The following is a 7,343-nucleotide window of genomic DNA, read 5'->3' as shown; positions in this document are numbered from 1 at the left end:
TTGAGGGAAGATTTGGGGCTTAAGAAAACTATAATTTCCAGTGTTTTAATGAATATTCCTTATTAAAATGATCAACTTGTAAATTTAGATTTTTTTAGCCCTTAAGCTCAATATACTAATTTTATTATAAACTTAATAAGTTTTTTTTCAATTAATAAGTCTTTTATTCTAATTCCTCTGGAGATTCTTAAGTGCTGTGAAGTTTGAGAACCATAAGAGGGATTTCTAAATTGCAATGAATGACTCTCCAATTATTTTTTTTTTAAAGAATGGATTCTTTATTTGTAATGAAATATTCTTATCTTACACAATAGGCAATAAAAATAAATTTAACATATACAAATTATTAACCATAGATAAAAAGCAAAAACCAGTAAAAAATGTGGCAGACAATACATCTGTAACATATTGTAAATGCTGATACCAGGACAACACTGCTTCAGAAAAGTGCCAGCAAAATGGTAATTGTGTGAAAACATAGAAAAATATTGAGTGTAGGGTGCAGAAAGTTTTCAAGAATTTGACAGAGCCCATGCATCTCTGCACCCAGAATACACTTAGAAAATAATTTAACTATGACAATAGAGACTGCTGAAAATGGTATATAATGTATAAACCTGGTCTCTAATCACCTCTTTATGTGCCTGGAACATCAACATTTTTCATGTTTGATTGCCAATATTTTACACATCTTCTATGCTCTCCTGCCAACATCCATATGTCATTATGTGACCAAGTCATGGCCCTCACTGGGCTATCATGAGCTTGTAATATTGTTTCAAAATTGAAAGTGAGTCCATTCCACACAGTGAACTCTCCACTAGAGGCTCAAGCATTTCCCAACCATCTTCCTTCAAGAGTCCACCTAACAGCAGATACTGGACACGTTATTTGTTGATGTTCAAACAGATTTTGGTACTGCATCCATAGGATTATTCAACATCCTTCTAGGTGAGACTAGATTATTATAATAACCTGCATCTGGCTGAATTGCCCACATATCTCACCGGTCTCTGCCATATTCCACTCTCCAAATAGTTAGTTACAGATGGATTATGGTTTATACTTTTTCAGTTTATTTCTTTTCTCATTTGTTTCCCACTGAAAGTAAGCTGTTGCATTGCTTGCACCTGTGCAAAATCAGATTGCTTATAAAACAATTGTCAAGATGCCTGTTGTTGGTACCCTGGTATGTGCAAAAAAGGAGAAGGAGAACCAATTTCTGTAGCATGGTGATGTTTTCTTTCTTTTTTTAAAAAAATTATTTATTGATTTTAGAGAGAAAGAGAGAAAGGGGGGGAGAGAAAAACTTTGATTTTCTGTTCCACTTATTATTATCGTTTTTGGTGGAAATTATTTTTTAAGACTTTATTTATTATTGTTTACAGTATTAGATATGTATCCCTTTTCCCCCATCAACCCCTCCCTGGCCACTCCCACCCCCAAGAACATGCCCCCACACCCCTGCTGTCTGTGTCCATTGGTTATATTTATATCATGCATACAAATCTTTTGGTTGATCTCTTACCTGCCATCGACCCCCCAATCTGCCCTGCCTTCCCTCTGAGGTTTGATGGTCTATTTGATGCTTCTCTATCTCTGGATCTATTTTTGTTCATCAGTTTATGTTGTTCGTTATATTCCACAAATGAGTGAGATCATGTGATATTTATCTTTCTCCAGCTGGCTTTCTTTGCTTAGCATAATGCTCTCCATGTCCATCCATGCTATTGTGAATGGTAAGAATTCTTCCTTTTTTTACCGCAGCATAGTATTCCATTGTGTAGATGTACCACAGTTTTTTTAATCCACTCATCAGCTGGTGGGCACTTAGTCTGTTTCCAAATTTAGCTATTGTAAATTGTGCTGCAGTGAACACAGGAGTGCATATATCCTTTCTGATTGGTGTTTTTGATTTCTTAGGATATATTTTTAGAAGTAGGATTACTGGGTCAAATGGGAGTTCCATTTATAATTTTTTGAGGAAACTCCATACTGTTTTCCCCAAGGAAACTCCACACTGTTTTGCCCAGTGGCTGCACCAGTTTGTATTCTCACCAGCAGTGCAAGAGGGTTCCTTTTTCACCAAATCTTCCATAGCATTTGTCATTTGTTGATTTGTTGATGATAGCCATTCTGACAGGTGTGAGATGGTACCTCATTGTTGTTGTTTTTTTAAAATATATTTTTATTGATTCCATAGAGGAAGGGAGAAGGAGAGAGAGAGAAACATCGATGATGAGAGAATCATTGATTGGCTGCCTCATGCATGCTGCCTATTAGGGATCAAGCCCGCGACCTGGGCATGTCCCCTTGACTGGAATCAAATCCAGGACCTTTCAGTCCACAGGCTAACCCTCTATCCACTGAGCCAAACCAGCAAGGGCCCTCATTGTGGTTTTGATTTGCATCTCTTGGGTGATTAGTGACTTTGAGCGTGTTTTTCATATGTCTCTTGGCCTTCTGTATGTCCTCTTTCAAAAAGTGTCTATTCAGGTCCTTTGTCCATTTTTTGATTGGATTGTTTATCTTCCTTTTGTTAAGTTGTATGAGTTCCTGTAAATTTTGGAGATTAAACCCTTATCAGAGATAACATTGGCAAATGTGTTCTCCAATACTGTGGGATTTCTTGTTGTTTTGGTGATGGTTTCTTTGCTGTGCAGAAGCTTTTTATTTTGATGTAGTCCCATTTGTTTATTTTCTCCTTAGTTTCCATTGCCCCAGGAGCTGTATCGGTAAAGATATTGCTATGACAAATGTCTGCTATTTTGCTGCCTGTGGATTCTTCTCAGGTTTTTATGGTTTCCCATCTTACATTTAAGTGCTTTATCCATTTTGAGTTTATTGTGTATGGTGTAAGTTGGTGGTCTAGTTTCACTTTTTTGCATGTATCTGACCAATTTTCCCAGTACCATTTATTGAAGAGACTGTCTTGACTCTATTTTATGCTCTTTCCTTCTTTGTCAAATATTAATTAAGCAAAATGGCTTGGGTAGATTTTGGGGTTCTTTGTTCTGTTCCATTGATCTATATGTCTGTTCTTGTGCCAGTACCAGGCAGTTTTGAGAAAAATGACTTTGTAATATAGCTTGATCTCTGGTATTGTGATCCCTCTAACTTTTTTTTTCTTGCTCAGGATTGCTGTGGCTATACGGTGGTTTATTTATTTATTTATTTAATTTTAATTTTTATTCCACATGAATTTTTGAAGAGTTTCTTCTATGTCTGTGAAATATGCTGTTGGTATTTTAACAGGGATTGCATTGAATCTATAGATTGCTTTGGGTAGTATGGATATTTTAATGATGTTGATTCTACCAATCCATGAACATGGTATATTCTTCCATCTGTTTATGTCTTCCTCTATCTCTTTTTTCATTGTCCTGTAGTTTTTTGAGTACAGGTCTTTTACCTCCTTAGTTTATTCCTAGGTATCTTATTTTTGTTGTTGTTGCTGCAATGGAAAATGTGATTTTTTTAAGGTTCTCTCTTTGTAAATTCATTATTGGTGTATAAAAAAGCCATAGATTTTTGGGTGTTCACTTTGTATCCTGCTACATTGCCAAATTCATTTATTAAGTATAGCAGTTTTTTGATGGAGTCTTTAGAGTTTTCGATGTACAGTATCATGTCATCTGCAAATAATGACAATTTTACTTCTTCTTTTTCTATTTGGATGCCTTTTATTTTTTCTTCTTGTCTGATCGTTATGGCTAGCACTTCCAGTACTATGTCGAACAGAAGTGGTGAGAGTGGGCATCTTGTCTTGTTCCTTTTCTTAGGGGAAGTGATTTTAGTTTTTGCCCATTGAGTAAGATGCTGACTGTAGATTTGTCACGTAAGGCTTTTATTCTGTTGAGGTATGATCCCTCTATTCCTACTTTGCTGAGAGTTTTTATGAAGAATGGGTGTTGGATTTTGTCAAATGCTTTTTCTGCATCAATTGATATGATTATGTGATTTTTGTTTCTAAATTTGTTTATGTGATGTATCACGTTTATTGATTTGCGGATATTGTACCATCCTTGCATCCCCGGGATAAATTCTACTTGATCATGGTGTACGATCTTTCTGATGTAATGCTGGATCCAATTTGCTAGAATTTTGTTGAGGATTTTGGCATCTGTGTTCATGAGAGATATTGGCCTGTAATTCTCTTTCATTGTGTTGTCTTTATCTGGTTTTGTTATTAGGGTAATGCTGGCTTCATAGAATGAACTTGGAAGTGTTCCTTCCTTTTGATATTTTTGGAACTGTCTAAGGAGGATAGGTTTTAGTTCTTCCTTGAATGTTTGGTAAAACTCCTTGTGAAGTTTTCTGGCCCCAGGCTTTTGTTTGCTGGAAGTTTTTTGATGACTGCTTCAATTTCTTCCATAGTTATTGGCCTATTGAGATTTTAAGATTCTTCCTGATTGAGTTTTAGATGGTTTTATTTTTCTAGGAATATGTCCATTTCCTCCAGGATGTCTAGTTTGTTGGAATAGAGTTGTCCATAGTATTTTTTAATAATCCTTTGTATTTCTGTGGGATCTGTTGTTATTTCGCCTCATTTCTGATTTTGTTTATTTGGGTCCTCTCTCTATGCTTCTTGGTGAGCCTGTCTAGAAGTTCATCAATCTTGTTTATCCTTTTAAAGAACCAGCTCTTGGTTTCATTGATCCTTTGTATTTTTTTGGGGGGGGGTCTATTTCATTTATATCTGCTCTGATCTTTATTATCTCCTTCCTTTTGCTCACCCTGGGCTTTTCTTGTTGCTCTCTTTCTAATTCTTTAAGTTATAGAATTCAATGATTTACTACCATTTTTTCTCATTTTTTTTTGAGGTAGACCTGCAGAGCTATAAACTTCCCTCTCAGGACTGCTTTCATTGTATCCCATAGATTTTCGATTTTTGTGTTTTCATTGTCATTTGTTTCCAGGATGTTTTTTAATTTCCTCTTTGATCTCTTTGGTAACCCATGATTGTTTAATAGCATGCTATTCAGCTTCCAAGTGTTTGAATTTTTTGGATTGTTTTTATTGTAGTTTATTTCTAATATTATGCCATTGTGGTCTGAGAAGATGCTTGATATGATTTCAATCTTCTTGAATTTGGAGAGACTTTGCTTGTGACCCAATATGTGATCTATCTTTGAAAATGTCCCAAGTGCACTTGAGATGAATGTATATTCCGTGGCTTTGGGGTAAAATGTTCTGAAGATGTCAATTAAGTCCATCTGATCTATTGAGTCATTTAGGATTTCTGTTTCTTTGCTGATTTTTTGTCTAGAGCATTTATCCAGTGATGTCAGTGGTGTATTAAAGTCCCCTACTATGATTGTATTATTGTCGATCTCTCCTTTGATATCTTCCAGGAGATTTTTAAAAATGTATTTGTGTGCTCCTGCATTGAGTGCATATATGTTTATCAGGTTTATATCCTCTGGTTGTATCGATCCCTTTAGTATTATGAAATGACCTTCCTTATCTCTTGTTATGGCCTTCACTTTGAGGTCTATTTTGTTAGATATAAGTATTGCTATCCCAGCTATTTTTTTCATTTCCATTTGCCTGAAAGATATTTTCCCATCCCTTCACTTTCAGTCCATGCGATTTCCTTGTTCTGAGGTGGGACTCTTGTAGACAGCATATATATGGGTCATTTTTTTATTCATTCAACCACTTGATGTCCTTTGACTGATTGGAGTATTTAGTCCATGTGCGTTTTAAATTATTATTGATAGGTACTTGTTTGTAGCCATTTTTAATTTTTGTTCCTGTGTTCCTTCTTCCCTTTATATTTCTTCTTTTTACACAAGTGCTTTTAGCATTTCTTTCATTGCTGGCTTGGCAGCGATAAACTCCCTTAGCTTTTTTTTTAAAAGTCTGTGAAGCTCCTTATTTCCTCTTCAATTTTGAATGATAGCCTTGCTGGATAGAGTATTCTTGGATTCAGTCCTTTGCTTTGCATCACTTTGTAAATTTCCTTTTGTTTCTTTCTGGCCTGATGTGTTTCTGTTGAGAAATCATTTGATAATCTAATGGGAGATCCCTTGTATATAACTTTCTGTCTCTCTCTTGCAGCCTTTAAGATTCTTTCTTTGTCCTGAATGTTTGCCTTAGTAATTATAATGCATCTTTTCGGGTTCATCTTGTTTGGGACTCTCTGTGCTTGTGTGACTTTTTTCTTCTCCACCTCAGGGAAGTTTTCTGACATTATTTCTTCAAATAGGTTTTCTAACCCTTGTTCCTTTCCTGTCTTTCTGAAACCCCTATTATTCGTATCTTTCTTCATTTCATGTTGTCCCAAAGCTCCCTTAGGCTCTCCTCCCATCTTTTAATTTTTTCTCCAATTGCAGTTCAGTTTGGGTGTTTTGCTTCCCTGTCTTCTAATTTGCTAATTTGGTCCTCTGCTTCTCCTAGTCTACTGTTGAAACTTTGCATGGTGTTTTTTTTTTTTATTGCAGCTATATCACTCTCCATTTCTTCTTGATTGTTACATAATTGTTGATTTTTTCATCTATCTGGTTTATGAATTGTATGACCCTTATTCTGATTTCTTTTTTGACATATTGCATGCCTCTGTTTCATTTAGCTGCTTTTCTGGCGATTCCTCCTTTTCTTTCCTTTGAGGGTTTCTTTGTCTACCTATTTTTGCTCTCACTGTACCGCAGCCTTTTTATCCACTCATCTACTGATGGCACTTGGTCTGTTTCCAGATTTTTTAAATTAAATCTTTGTTGATCAGATTATTACAGTTGTTTCTCTTTTTTCCCCCCATAGCTCCCCTCCACTCGGTTCCAACCCCGCCCTCCGCCCTCACCCCCTCCCCCACTCTCCTCATTCATAGATCCACGATTTTTGTCCAGTCTCTTCCTGCATCCCCCACACCCCTTTTCTCCCCAAGAATAGTCAGCCCACTCCCTTTCAATGCCCCTGATTCTATTATAATCACCAGTTTATTCTGTTCATCAGATTATTTATTCACTTGATTTTTAGATTCACTTGTTGATAGATGTGTATTTGTTGTTCATAATTTGTATCTTTACCTTTTTTTTCTTCTTCCTCTTCTTAAAGAATACCTTTCAGCATTTCATATAATACTGGTTTGGTGGTGATGAACTCCTTTAGCTTTTTCATATCTGAGAAGCTCTTTATCTGACCTTCAATTCTGAATGATAGCTTTGCTGGATAAAGTAATCTTGGTTGTAGGTTCTTGCTATTCATCACTTTGAATATTTCTTGTCACTCTCTTCTGGCCTGCATGGTTTCTGTTGAGAAATCAGCTGACAGTCGTATGGGTACTCCCTTATAGGTAACTGACTTTCTTTCTCTTGCTGCTTTTAAGATTCTCTCTTTGTCTT

General features: G+C 35.9%; 1 pseudogene; it reads right to left on the bottom strand.

Moving 5' to 3' along the window:
- Positions 1-262: 262 nt before the first annotated feature.
- Positions 263-1,535, bottom strand: LOC102429873 (annotated as a pseudogene).
- Positions 1,536-7,343: the final 5,808 nt, after the last annotated feature.

This window comes from Myotis lucifugus, unplaced genomic scaffold, assembly GCF_000147115.1.
Source record: "Myotis lucifugus unplaced genomic scaffold, Myoluc2.0 scaffold_19, whole genome shotgun sequence".
In the NCBI taxonomy this organism is placed as follows: Eukaryota; Metazoa; Chordata; class Mammalia; order Chiroptera; family Vespertilionidae; genus Myotis; species Myotis lucifugus.
Note: the sequence above shows the minus strand (reverse complement) of the source record. Positions and strands in the feature narration are given on the sequence as shown.